The following is a 14,990-nucleotide window of genomic DNA, read 5'->3' as shown; positions in this document are numbered from 1 at the left end:
CATCTCACAGGATCTCTGCTACTGCACAAACAATGGGTTAAACTACAGTACAGTGCAGTCCGGTAGTTATTGGGTGTATGGTGGGGGGGTGGCCAGTACACCTTGTCTGGCTGTGGCTTCTCGCTAGTCTGGACCTACAGTACAGTACTCTGCTAAGGGCAGCCAGATGCCTCTGTCCGGTGGAGGGGGGTGCTTTGTGGGATGCGGAGGTGGGGGTTGGTTGCTGAAGAGGGTGGAAGTGCAGGTGGTTCTAGAGGACCTGACGATGCCATTTGGTTTAGGCATTCACTTTGGGGGGCTCTGCGGTGGGTGTCACGCAGCATTTGGGCCTTGGCTGGTTGTACAGTAGGTGGCTGGTGCCCGCTTGGAGATGGTGTGCAGGCATTTCAATCTACAGCATTAGGGCCTTCTTCTACGGAGTTGTACAGTAGTAGGAAAATTACTGTACAGTATGTTGACAGTGTTTTTTTTTTTGTTTTTTTTTTTACATTTGCAGCATCAATAAGGCACACCTCCACCCAGGGAGATGAGGTGGTGGAGGAGGAAGAGGGGGAGGAGCAGGAGGAGGAGGAGGCGGCGCAATTCAGTAAGTACAGTGGTACAGTACATACTGTACACTATGAACAATTGGGGTTGTGTGTGAATAGCGATCAACAATGCGGTGTACATTGCTAAGCAAGGTTTACAGTATTTAATAAAACAATACAGTACACAATCTTGCATACAGTAAATAACACTGTACAATGCAGGGGGTACTGTGCAATGGTATTGCCAACTATTACGACAGAAGTGAGACATCTCACAGGATCTCTGCTACTGCACAAACAATGGGTTAAACTACAGTACAGTGCAGTCCGGTAGTTATTGGGTGTATGGTGGGGGGGTGGCCAGTACACCTTGTCTGGCTGTGGCTTCTCGCTAGTCTGGACCTACAGTACAGTACTCTGCTAAGGGCAGCCAGATGCCTCTGTCCGGTGGAGGGGGGTGCTTTGTGGGATGCGGAGGTGGGGGTTGGTTGCTGAAGAGGGTGGAAGTGCAGGTGGTTCTAGAGGACCTGACGATGCCATTTGGTTTAGGCATTCACTTTGGGGGGCTCTGCGGTGGGTGTCACGCAGCATTTGGGCCTTGGCTGGTTGTACAGTAGGTGGCTGGTGCCCGCTTGGAGATGGTGTGCAGGCATTTCAATCTACAGCATTAGGGCCTTCTTCTACGGAGTTGTACAGTAGTAGGAAAATTACTGTACAGTATGTTGACAGTGTTTTTTTTTTTGTTTTTTTTTTTACATTTGCAGCATCAATAAGGCACACCTCCACCCAGGGAGATGAGGTGGTGGAGGAGGAAGAGGGGGAGGAGCAGGAGGAGGAGGAGGCGGCGCAATTCAGTAAGTACAGTGGTACAGTACATACTGTACACTATGAACAATTGGGGTTGTGTGTGAATAGCGATCAACAATGCGGTGTACATTGCTAAGCAAGGTTTACAGTATTTAATAAAACAATACAGTACACGATCTTGCATACAGTAAATAACACTGTACAATGCAGGGGGTACTGTGCAATGGTATTGCCAACTATTACGACAGAAGTGAGACATCTCACAGGATCTCTGCTACTGCACAAACAATGGGTTAAACTACAGTACAGTGCAGTCCGGTTGTTATTGGGTGTATGGTGGGGGGGTGGCCAGTACACCTTGTCTGGCTGTGGCTGTGGCAGCATTAGGGCCTTCTTCTATGGAGTTGTACAGTAGTAGGCAAATAATGTTTTTAATCTTTTATTCTCCACTCAGCCATCATTGTGGTGGATGACTATGCGATGGAGCTGGAGGAAGAGGAGGAGGAGGATGAAAGCGGTAAGAATTATCCTTCTTACTGTAGATGGACAAAACCATGTGCACTGCAGGTGGGGCAGATGTACTGTAACATGGCCAGAGAGAATTACTGTAGATTTAGGTGGGGTTTTACTTCAAAGTTAGATGTACTGTACTGTACTGTACTGTATTGCATTGTAAAAATAAAGCAGCCAGTATTTACCCTGCACAGAAACAAAATGACTCACCCAAATCTAATTCTCTCTGCACATTTCAAATCTGCGCCCCTGCAGTGCACATGGTTTTGTCCATCTACTGTAAGAAGGATTTTGTCCAAAAGAGTGAACTGCTGTAGAATAAGGGCCTCAGTTTCTGCTGAAAAATAGCACTGGCTGTACTGTATTGTAACCAAGGGTTAAAGTGAGGGGGAACGGGGTGGAACTGATTTCCACCACCTCTAATGGTAGGGGGAACTAATCTTGTGCAATCAGTAAATGGACTGTAGTGTAGACGTTGCTCTCTCAATCTACTGTACAGTATCTTTCTCACACTACAGTACTTCACAGTACGGTATCTCTCTATAACTACTGTACAGTACTGTATCTCTCCATACAGTAGCTCTCTCACTTTACTGTATTTCCCTTGGTACTGTCAGTTGCGAAAATTTGTATACTGCACAGTACTGTATTCTAATGCTCATTTTTTCTCCCACTACAGTGCCAATTGTCCATGGGGGCCCAAGGCCCGAACAGTGGCTGGGCAACCCCCACCGGCGCTCTCAACAGGGCAGGACAGATACCGGCTCCCAGGGGCCTGGCCCGGGCACCGGGCCAAATGATAGAGGTACAGTAATGTCAGTGATTCAACTGTTTGAATTGCTTTTGCACCTCAGGACTACTGTAAATCGCCTGTGTGCACCCCCTAGGTTTGCCACCTCATCCCTTTAAAACTGGAGACATATTAATTACAGAGGTTCTGTGGCTGGCTCACTTCAAGACTCAATTTCAAATGTTTTTTTTTTTAACAGCCATCAAACTTCATTCCAACTGTATTTTTGTAATCAGCCACATTAATATGTCTCCAGTTTTAAAGGGATGAGGTGGCAACCCTAGCGGATTAGGTGGCAACCCTAACACCGCCATCAACATACAGTACTGTATTATCACTACTACACTGTTCAATAATAACAATAACTGTATTTGTGTTGTACTGTACTTAAAGTAACAATAATATTTTACTTCCCCCCCCACAGAACACCAACAAAGGGCTCAGCGGCTGAGGGCACTGGAAATGCTGCGGGTGCTGATGCACCACATTATTGATGTGCTTTTTAATTTTTTGTTGCGTTTAATTTAATGTTATTATTATTATTATTTCTTACTTTATAAATATTTTATGGTTACTCCAATGTATCATTGTCATTTTTCCAGCGTGGGACAATACTGTACAGTAACTTACAGTACTGTATGCTACTGCAAATAAACACTTTTATTGACGGCAGATGGATTATATGACATACAGTACAATCAGTGGGGAAAAGGTAGTAAGGTACAGTACAGAATAATAAAAAAGGTAAAATCACACACACAACTTTTTTTTAATTTTTTTTATTTTAATATTTGTTTGGGGTAGGGGTTCAATGAGACACACACAGAAAACAGACTGGTTACATCGCACAGAATCAACATTTTTGAATTTTTTTTATACTTTTTTCAATTTAAAAAACACTTTTATTGACAGCAGATGGATGATATGACATACAGTACAATCAGTGGGGAAAGGTAGCAAGGTACAGTACAGAATAATAAAAAAGGTAAAATCACACACACAACATTTTTTTTTATTTTTTTATTTTAATATTTGTTTGGGGTAGGGGTTCAATGAGACACACACAGAAAACAGACTGGTTACATCGCACAGAATCAACATTTTTTTATTTTTTTATACTTTTTTCAATTTAAAAAACACTTTTATTGACAGCAGATGGATGATATGACATACAGTACAATCAGTGGGGAAAGGTAGCAAGGTACAGTACAGAATAATAAAACAAGGTAAAATCACACACACAACATTTTTTTTATTTTTAATATTTGTTTGGGGTGGGGGGTTCAGCAAGACACACAGAAAACAGACTGGTTACATCACACAGAATCAAAGTTATTGTATTTTTTATATTTTTTTACCTCTAGAAAGAAACACTTTTATTCACAGCGGATGATATAAGATACAGTAGTCCGTTTTATAAATGCATATACTGTACCTGTACAGTGTACATTCCAATTAACTGTCTTCTTAACAACCTGCGTACAGCACTACATACCACTGGCTTGGCCATTTCTTTCAACGACAACAGGCAAAACTTTATACAGATGATTTATGTAATTATTACAGTTGTCCGGTGTCAGCACTTCTTGCCAAAATTTACGGATCCCATCTATCAGCTGCTGTTTTGTTGTTGGCTTCGCAGTGTTCCTGATGTACTTCTTCAGTTGAGCCCATACCAATTCAATTGGATTCATGTCCGGGGATCTAAAGTAAACAGTATGGTAAAGTATTTCAATAATGTTTCTTATAGAAAAGAAAAAACTTTTAAAACACAAAATACTTTAGAATGCAATACTCACTCTGGTGGAGTGCGTTCCCAATTGATGCCTTTCTCAACCATGAATTTCGCAGAGGCAGAGTGTTTGGGATCATTATCCTGGAATAGTCTGTGATGCAATGGGTAATATTTTTGCACGAATGGCACCATACATCGCTCTACTATATTTTCTTGAAAGAATTGTTTATCCATGATCCCTAGAGACATAACAACAAACAGTATTGTTTATTAATAATCACCTTATTCAATTTTAATTATTGTAGTGTACAGTAATTCTTACAAGCACAGGCAGAGCATCAAATAGACAGTAGTACTGTACCTTCGAACACTAACATGGGACCAGCTCCTAATCGTGATATGGCTCCCCATACGTGGATCTTCAATGGATGCTTTGGACGTGGCTTAAATGAGATATGGCCCTTCTTACGGAATGACATTCGTGAGAACCTCTCGAGTGCTACTGAGGATTCATCAGTGAAAATGACATCCGGAAATGTTTCACCGCTCTCAATCCAACGACGTGCCTGTTCCACTCTCTTCTCTTTGTTAACATCTCTAATCATGGGAGTTATCCTGCCAACAGCACAAAAATCTAATTAAATACTGTATACTGCACATCATTATACAGTCGTACTGTAATTTGTAAAGTACAGGTATTAAATGTGAAAAGGTGCGCATTATTGCATTATTGCTTTATACTGTATACAGTAGTCTTACCTTGAAGGTCTATAGCTCCATCCCATATTCCGACGCATTTTTCGAATGCTGCCGAGTGAAATGTCAAAGTCATACTCTGATTTGAATATGTTTTTGATTTGTCGAGCAGTCATTTCATCATTGGCACTAGTTAATTGCTCCACAATTTTTTCAGCTCTCCTACAGTGCATAAATAAGAATTAATGAACAATTCAATGACTGAAAAGTAATGTTTTATGGTTTTCACTATACAGTATTATTACAACAAAGGTTAATACTACAGTACCGTTGTTTATAGTCAAGACAGTACAGTACTTTTTGCCAGTTTAACAAACAATACTTTTATTTACTGTACTGTACAGTAGTGATCTTACCATGAGCACTTTGGAGCAAATATTTTCTTTCTGGTTGTTGTTCTCTCGAAAGCATGATAGCGCACTGTTTCTAAAGTGACTACAATCCCACTTTCCTTCAGCCAAGCTTGGATCTCTTTGGTACTTTTCTTGTTTTTTTTCATGGTTGCAATTTGTTTGCTCATCGCCTCGTTGATTTTAACCGGCATGTTGTATAACTGTACTGTACACGGTCCTGTGTAAAGAAAATACATTTTTAAATACTGCTTTAGAAGACATGGACTTTGTTTTAACAAAACATTTACTACTTTTAATTTTATTAAAAATGTAATCTTTATTTGTCATTTGTAATATCAATGTAATAAAAAATGCAATGCTAAACAGTTTCAAAAAATAAAAAATTATTTACAATGGTTCAACCACAGTGTTTGACTCCACCCCAACCCAAAATAATAAATAAGCTTCTAGTGCGTCTCATTTGCATGTGACTCTCCCTTCCTTTGCAAATGAGTCTCCTTTGTGAGTGAGTCACATTCGCAAGTGAGTCTCATTTGCAGGTAAATTCATTTGCAGATGAGTCTCATTTGCAAGTGCCTTTCAGACTCGTGGGAAAGCAGACTCCTGGGCGTCCCAGGAAAGCTACCTGGCTACGGTACTGGCTGGGCTTGCGTCCTATTTGCTATTGCGACCGAAGCGCCGGGAGAAGGGAGCGTGCTGCAATGGGTCCGTGCTTTACGTACATGGCACGCTGGATACCGCTCGAGCGAGTTTCACTCGGGAGCTTACGAAATGGCGCCAAAAGCCGTGCAGACACGTGGCCAGGCCACGGAGGGAATCACGGAGTTACAGCTAACTGGCTACGGTACTGGCTGGGCTTGCGTCCTATTTGCTATTGCGACCGAAGCGCCGGGAGAAGGGAGCGTGCTGCAATGGGTCCGTGCTTTACGTACATGGCACGCTGGATACCGCTCGAGCGAGTTTCACTCGGGAGCTTACGAAATGGCGCCAAAAGCCGTGCAGACACGTGGCCAGGCCACGGAGGGAATCACGGAGTTACAGCTAACTGGCTACGGTACTGGCTGGGCTTGCGTCCTATTTGCTATTGCGACCGAAGCGCCGGGAGAAGGGAGCGTGCTGCAATGGGTCCGTGCTTTACGTACATGGCACGCTGGATACCGCTCGAGCGAGTTTCACTCGGGAGCTTACGAAATGGCGCCAAAAGCCGTGCAGACACGTGGCCTGGCCACGGAGGGAATCACGGAGTTACAGCTAACTGGCTACGGTACTGGCTGGGCTTGCGTCCTATTTGCTATTGCGACCGAAGCGCCGGGAGAAGGGAGCGTGCTTTACGGACTAACTAAGGCAAAGCTTTTATCTGGCTACGAGCGTCTCAGTATGCTACAGTAATACAGGGCAAAGTTACGCTATTTTAATATAGAAATCATTAAAGAGATAGAAAAAGATTTACCGTTCAGGTACTTTTGCAACAAGCAGTTGAAATGAGCTGGATTCCGTGAGGCCAGCAACGATTTCAAGTGCAGTATTCTTTGGTACGTGAACAGTTGCAGTGAGATTTTCTAAGTGGAGACAGTCTGGAAAGCAAGTCTAGTGAGCAGTTCGGAAGCCTGCTACGAAGGAACCAGATATGCTGGTGAGACTCCCTTTTTATCTGATTCAAACAAAGGAAGTTTTTGCCGCCCAAAGCAGATCCTGGGATTGGCCTCTGCGGATATGTTGTGGGCGGTAACATTTCCATAATCCAATCACAGGATCTGCTTTTGGCGGAAAAAATTTCCTTTGTTTGAATCAGATAAAAAGAGCGCTCACAGGGACGCCAGCTACCAGTCGGCAAACCTGTTTCTTTGTTTGCAGACTTGCTGTCCGGCTCCTCTCACAACTCGCTGAAGTTTCGTGCTACTGTTTCTGTACTTCTGCTTGAATTCCTGCATTTGAAATCGTTGCTGGCCTCACGGAATCCAGCTCATTTCAACTGCTTGTTGCAAAAGTACCTGAACGGTAAATCTTTTTCTATCTCTTTAATGATTTCTATATTAAAATAGCGTAACTTTGCCCTGTATTACTGTAGCATACTGAGACGCTCGTAGCCAGATAAAAGCTTTGCCTTAGTTAGTCCGTAAAGCACGCTCCCTTCTCCCGGCGCTTCGGTCGCAATAGCAAATGGGACGCAAGCCCAGCCAGTACCGTAGCCAGTTAGCTGTAACTCCGTGAATCCCTCCGTGGCCTGGCCACGTGTCTGCACGGCTTTTGGCGCCATTTCCTAAGCTCCCGAGTGAAACTCGCTCGAGCGGTATCGAGCGTGCCATGTACGTAAAGCACGGACCCATTGCAGCACGCTCCCTTCTCCCGGCGCTTCGGTCGCAATAGCAAATAGGACGCAAGCCCAGCCAGTACCGTAGCTAGTTAGCTATAACTCCGTGATTCCCTCCGTGGCCTGGCCACGTGTCTGCACGGCTTTTGGCGCCATTTCCTAAGCTCCCGAGTGAAACTCGCTCGAGCGGTATCGAGCGTGCCATGTACGTAAAGCACGGACCCATTGCAGCACGCTCCCTTCTCCCGGCGCTTCGGTCGCAATAGCAAATAGGACGCAAGCCCAGCCAGTACCGTAGCCAGGTGGCTTTCCTGGGACGCCCAGGAGTCTGCTTTCCCACGAGTCTGAAAGACACTTGCAAATGAGACTCATCTGCAAATGAATTTACCTGCAAATGAGACTCACTTGCGAATGTGACTCACTTACAAAGGAGACTCATTTGCAAAGGAAAGGAGAGTCACTTGCAAATGAGACGCACTAGAAGCTTATTTATTATTTTGGGTTGGGGTGGAGTCAAACACTGTGGTTGAACCATTGTAAATAATTTTTTGAAACTGTTTAACATACTGTAGCATTTTTTATTGCAGTGATACACATGATTTTAAAATGGCTGACTTTGGTACTGTAGTGCTCTGGCTGTTCAGCCTGACTAGACGTTGGACATAAAAGTTTAAACTGTTGTGAACATGATTAGATGTTATTGTATTTTAACCATAATGTACAGTATTGTGCTTAACATGCTTTCCTGTTTACTGTACACAATTTAATGTTTTATTATATTTTTTTGTAGACAAACAACAATGAGCGTACCAAGTGGAACCTTCTATGGAAAACGCAGTGCACGTCCCACCAAAAGACAATTGTCTTTGGCTGTAATGGCTCCGCAACATCCACCCAAAAAGACAAAGAAGAATGCCCAAAAAGAGAATGTACCTGTGAAGCCAAGGAAAAATGCCAAGGCCAAGAATGGTTGTTTGCAACTCTTTGGTGGTGTTTTGAATCAAGTTAACAATGTGCAGTTATTTATTGCAGATAATGAAGCTGGCCCATCCCAGAAGGAGACTCAAGTGGCTGGATATGTACCAGTGCTCAGCATGGATCAAACCCTGGTACAGGCGGTGGGTAATGAAGCTGGCCCATCCCAGAAGGAGACTGAAGTGCCTGAACATGTGCCAGTGCTCAGCATGGCTGAAACCCTGTTACAGACAGTGGGTAATAATGTAAATGAAGATTGTTTGGTTTTAAATTTTGTTTCAAACCCAGGTCAGCAAATACATTCTTCACCAAGAAGAAAGCTTGATTTTGCCAATCTTTCTGGAGCAAAAGAATTGGGGAAGATGACGGACAACCTGCAAGATGACCATGGAGCACAGGACCTTCAAGCGAAGGTACATCGGCTGGAGATAGAAAATGCTGTGCTGAAAAATGCCTTGAAGGACACCATCGGATCAATGCAGGATGCCCTCATCGAATCAGTGAAGGACGCCCTCATCGAAGCGGTGAAGGACGCCATCGGCAACGCAATGAAGAAACACACACCACAAACGCATGGAGTAGATGTGCCTGTATGTCACATTGAGGATGGACCTGGCAGACTGGGTGCAATCTGCGAATTGGAAGGATCGGGTGCACTCTGCGAATTGGAAGGATCGGGTGAAGTGGATGCATTTGGCGAACTGGATGCACTCGGCGAACTCTGTGAATTGGATGGACCAGGCGAAGTGGATGCATTCGGCGAACTGGATGCACTCTGCGAAGTGGATGCTGGCGGCGAGGTGGATGCACCCGGTGAAGTGGATGCACCCGGTGAAGTGGACAGCAGAATGGACTTCAACACACATGAACAACTGTCTTCACCAGCACATCCAGTGGTGAACTTTGATGAAGTAACTTTGCAGCTTCCTCGACAACCCATTCAGTGCAGCACCCCTGCAGTGTTGAAACCCAGGGAAATTCATGGTCCTCTTCTGCCCGATATTCCCCTTACTGACATCACGGCAGAAACTGAGAACGTGCTTTATGGAAAAGCAGATCAAAAACTCAACAGATATGCACAATTTCTTTTCCAAGAGCATGTGCCATTTGAAGTCTATTTGACATGGGCAAATCGTGTCAACTACTATGGCAAGGCTGGGAAATTTGCACTGCCAAGTAATTTGACCAAAGACATCATTACAAGATGTGGCAAAAAGATTGTACTTCAGGAGCACCATAAAACCAAGATAGTCAATACAATCAATGGACTACTACGGATGAAGAGGTTAACACCGTGGGTCCGTCTCAATCATTTACCACCTTTACCACCATTGCCTACAGTAACACCATTGCCCAGAGTTTGTCCTCTCTTGTACACAACTTGGTGATGAACTTCAACCACACCATACGGTACAGTATTTCCTTTTACCCATCTATTTTCCGTGTGTGTGTCACTGTTCCTAACCCCCTGCAAAAATAAACCTACTGTACTGTACAGTAAAACAAAACATAATAAAAATAAAAACATAAAAAATCAAAAATAATATTAAAAAAATACAAAAAGCAAAAAGAAAAAAAAATAATAAAAAGAAAAAAAAAGGAGTGTGTGATGTTAGCATTGTTTTTTTCCTCTGTGCTGTACTGCATCTTGTTACCTCTTCCCCCACTGATTCGACTGTACTGTATCCCTAGTATACCATGTGCTGTCAATAAAAGTGTTTCTTTCCAGTTGCAGCTGAGTCCATTTTGGCGCCGTGCATCCAACATCTGCTATTTTCCTTCACCGATCTGTCCTCTGTGTGTGTCAGTGTTACAAACTACTGTACCCCCACAAAAAAAGGATAAAAAAATACAACCCCCCCACACACCCCCACACACCTCACCCCACCCTACAGTACAGTATTTCTCTTCACTGGTCTGTTTACCATGTGTGTGTGATGCTGTTCCTACACACCCACCCCAAACAAATATAAAAAATATATATATACTGTATACAAAAAGCAAAAATAAAAAAAATTAATAAAAAGAAAAAAAAAAAGGAGTGTGTGATGTTAGCATTGTTTTTTTCCTCTGTGCTGTACTGCATCTTGTTACCTCTTCCCCCACTGATTCGACTGTACTGTATCCCTAGTATACCATGTGCTGTCAATAAAAGTGTTTCTTTCCAGTTGCAGCTGAGTCCATTTTGGCGCCGTGCATCCAACATCTGCTATTTTCCTTCACCGATCTGTCCTCTGTGTGTGTCAGTGTTACAAACTACTGTACCCCCACAAAAAAAGGATAAAAAAATACAACCCCCCCACACACCCCCACACACCTCACCCCACCCTACAGTACAGTATTTCTCTTCACTGGTCTGTTTACCATGTGTGTGTGATGCTGTTCCTACACACCCACCCCAAACAAATATAAAAAAAATATATATACTGTATACAAAAAGCAAAAATAAAAAAAATTAATAAAAAGAAAAAAAAAAGGAGTGTGTGATGTTAGCATTGTTTTTTTCCTCTGTGCTGTACTGCATCTTGTTACCTCTTCCCCACTGATTCGACTGTATCTCTTGTCATCCCTCTGCTTGCTGTCAATAAAAGTGTACTGTAATTGACCACCCTGTCCCCCCCTTAAAAAATAAAAAAATTATAATTAAAAAATTGATGTTGTTCGTGTTTGTTTGTACAGTATCTTTACAGTATCTTTTGTATTGTTCGTTACTCTACAGTACAGTACCTCGTTTCCCTTTCCCCACTGATTGTATCCCAAATCATCTTCCGTTAATAAAGAAAGAGCCAAAACTACAGTATTGAACGTTTGTAACTTTATTAAAAAAAAAAAAAAAAAAACTAAAGCTGGCGGAAGGCGCCAATAAATAATTGGTCCACCAATTGGTGGAGAACCATTTCAATGTTCAATAAGGTCCTCCTGAGGTTTTCTGTGGGGGGAAAAAAGGGATACTGTAGTACAGTATTACGATACAGTAACTAAAACCCTACTTTAAGATAAATACAGTAACTGTAGAAACATATACTGTACTGTACTGTAGTAGAATTTGACGGCAGATACTGTAAGAACCATTTGCCCCATCTAGTCTGGCCCTTATTTATCCTTCAGGTCATCTTAACCCTTTTTAATCCTTATTTCTTTGTAAGGATATTCATAAGCCTATCCCAAGCATGTTTAAAATGTTCTACCGTCTTAGGGGGATATTCAATCTCCGTTGAGCATCTCCCGTGGGGGAGATGCTCGACGGGCCCTATTCAATGCTGTCTTCCCCGACAGCATTGAACAGGGTTTCCTGCCAGAACAAGCCCGACATCTCTAGCTGTCGGGCTCGTTCTGCCGAGAACAGCCGGGAAGTGACGAGCTGCCGGCTGCAGCTTGTCACTTCCCGGCCGCAACTCGCGGCCACGCCCCCTTCTCGACGCTCGGCGGCCGGGACATTGAATCCCGACTGCCGAGCTCCAGGCGAGCTCACCGAGAACGGGACAGGGGCACGGCTGTCGCGCTAGCTCGACAGCCGTGCCCCTAACATTGAATACCCCCCTTGGCCTCTACCACCTCTGATGGGAGGCTATTCCACTTATCCACTACCCTTTCTGTGAAGTAATTCTTTCTAACATTTGACCTGTACAGTACATTTTATTAATTTTATTTTGAATATTCCCTATCTTACCCCTCGATATTGTAAGATAGGGAATATTAAAAATAAAATTAATAAAAGTTACATTTTAATAAACATTTTTTCAGTGCGTTCCCCCAGACAGCCTTTTCCTTCTCCTGCCTTGAAACCTGTACCTAATGCTGTAGGGAACAGCACCCCTGTACTTGATTAAAATCTGGGGTCTACCTAACCTGTTTAAATCAGGGAATAATCAAATTAATAGGTTGTGCGAGCATGCACTAACTCAACACGGAGTAACCCCCCTTACCTGTACAGTACCTACAGTACCTCCCTCCAGTTTCAGTGCATGTCCTCATGTTCTACAGTATAACTTCTTTTCGTGTGAAGAAAATTTCCCTACTTACTACAGTATGTTCAAACCCTTGATACAGTATATTTAAAGATTTCTATCATGTACCCCCTTTCCCTTCTCTGTTCCCTCTTCTTTTTTCGGCTACTGATTCCTCTCCCTATGCAACTAAGCATCTGACTAGCCTTCATCATTGCTTTGCTACTGTACTATTGCTTTCCTGCCTTTAAGTCATTTGAAATAATGACTCCTACTGTACAGTACTGTATATCCCTTTCCAGCATGGTGAAGAGAAACAGTGCAGTATGATTTACCTCTAGACAATGGGTCCTCTGGGGGAGTTTGGCTGTCCCACACAGCTCTGCACACCATATGCACCATATGGTGAAATATGGGCCACAGGGCACGCAGCCTTTCACGGTCAAGGTTACCTGTGAAAAAAGCAAAGGAAAAAAATGTAGGTTAAAGTACTGTATTGTACTGTACAGTATTCAGGACACATGTTCAGTAATGTGTACTGATAATACAGAAAATCAACGAATCAATAAATCTATGCTTTTATTATATTCTGTTTTCCTGACTGCTGCTATTATTGCTGCAGATGACTTTAGCTTGTTGCACAATGTACTGTACTATTCACTGCGTATGAGGCCTTCCCTTTGCGCTAAACAGTTATAATACAGTATGTCAGAAACTGCAGCCATTTTGTTGAACCATGACTTGCATAATAACATTATAAAATGGCTGATCATTCAGAACAGTGCTATAAAAGTGATTTGTTATAGAGAATTGTTTTTGGTTTTAGAAGCTTACAGTAAGAATGTGATGTTGACAGTATAATGTAGCAAGGACAGAAAGCTACTGTACAGTAGTCTCCACAAACTGAATAATATGGGAACAAGGCCACACATGCGTAGACCCACAAGGCCACTGAAGTTGGGTGTTGGGTTAATTATGACATCATGATTGAAAGCAGAGCTTTCCAATAAGACTCAATGCTTATGAGTAATTAATTAATTAATGTGATTAAGGCTTAAATATCAGAGTTATAGAAGGAGGGGGAAGGCAGTTGAGGAAGAACCAGCAAGCACGGGGGGCTGGAGGTAATTATGAAGGAGGTTTAATCATGGCTGATCACTGTCCTTGAAAGGTGTCCATTTTGATTTGATTTAGAATTACTGTTTAAGTATTAGCTAGTCAGTTTTATGTTTCTTGTGTTAGTCTGCATTTGCAAATACCTGTAATGAAGCTATTCTTTAAATAAAGCATTGTCATACATTTTATAACAAGGTTGTGTGGGTGTGCAATCATTTCAGCGTTGCCGTTATATTTAAAGGTAATAAGGTAAATAAATACAACTTTGGGTTATCAATCATATCTAATCTTATCAGATAAATATCTGCGTTATCAGTACTGTACAGTAAATGACAGTTGCACCACAATTATGGTAAACAAAATCTATTCTGGCCTTAGCATCTGGATGTGTCACGGCCGTCGTGCTGGGAGGAGAGCGGAAGTCGTATGGATAGTATAAACCATGTACAGTAGTTTCCTGTCAGTGCCCCCATTGTCTGTGCATCACCCCTGCTGTCTCTGTCCCAGATGAAATCAGAGTACTGTACAGTACTTACCAGCTGCCAATGGCCTGGAGGGGGATGGCTCAGTGGTCCTGCGGCGGCGGTGGCGGAGGGTCGTCTGGGTGGGTGGAACTGCGGAAAAGAACAGAAAAAGAGGTTAGTTTGAAACATACTGTACTGTACAGTATCCAGAACACATACAGTATTCAGTAGTGTAACCGTGACAATTGCAACACAATTCTGGTCACCTACAGTAAATGTATTCTGGACGCGGCTTCTGGATGTGTCACGGTCGCTGCGCTGGCAGGAGAGGTTAGGTCATACAGACTGTTTGGCACCTGTTTCCTGTCAGTGTCCCCGTTGTCTATGTACAGTATCACCCCTGCCGTCTGTCCCAGATGAAATCAGGAGTAATGTACAGTACAGTACTTACCAGCTGTTGATGGGCCGGAGGGAGAGGGTGCACTGCTTCTGCGGCGTCGGGGGCGGAGGGTCATATGGGTGGTGGGGACGCTTTGGGATGTTGTAACTGTAAATAAAAAGACTAAATAAACATACAGTAGAGTAAATGGTTGGACCCCAGTTGTTATACGGTACAAATACTGTAACAGGCCTTTGTTCACTAACATGCCAACTGTATACAGTACTTGGGACACACGGCCATCTACTGTACTGAGG

Source organism: Crinia signifera, chromosome 2, assembly GCF_055691185.1.
Source record: "Crinia signifera chromosome 2, ASM5569118v1, whole genome shotgun sequence".
NCBI lineage: Eukaryota > Metazoa > Chordata > Amphibia > Anura > Myobatrachidae > Crinia > Crinia signifera.
Note: the sequence above shows the minus strand (reverse complement) of the source record.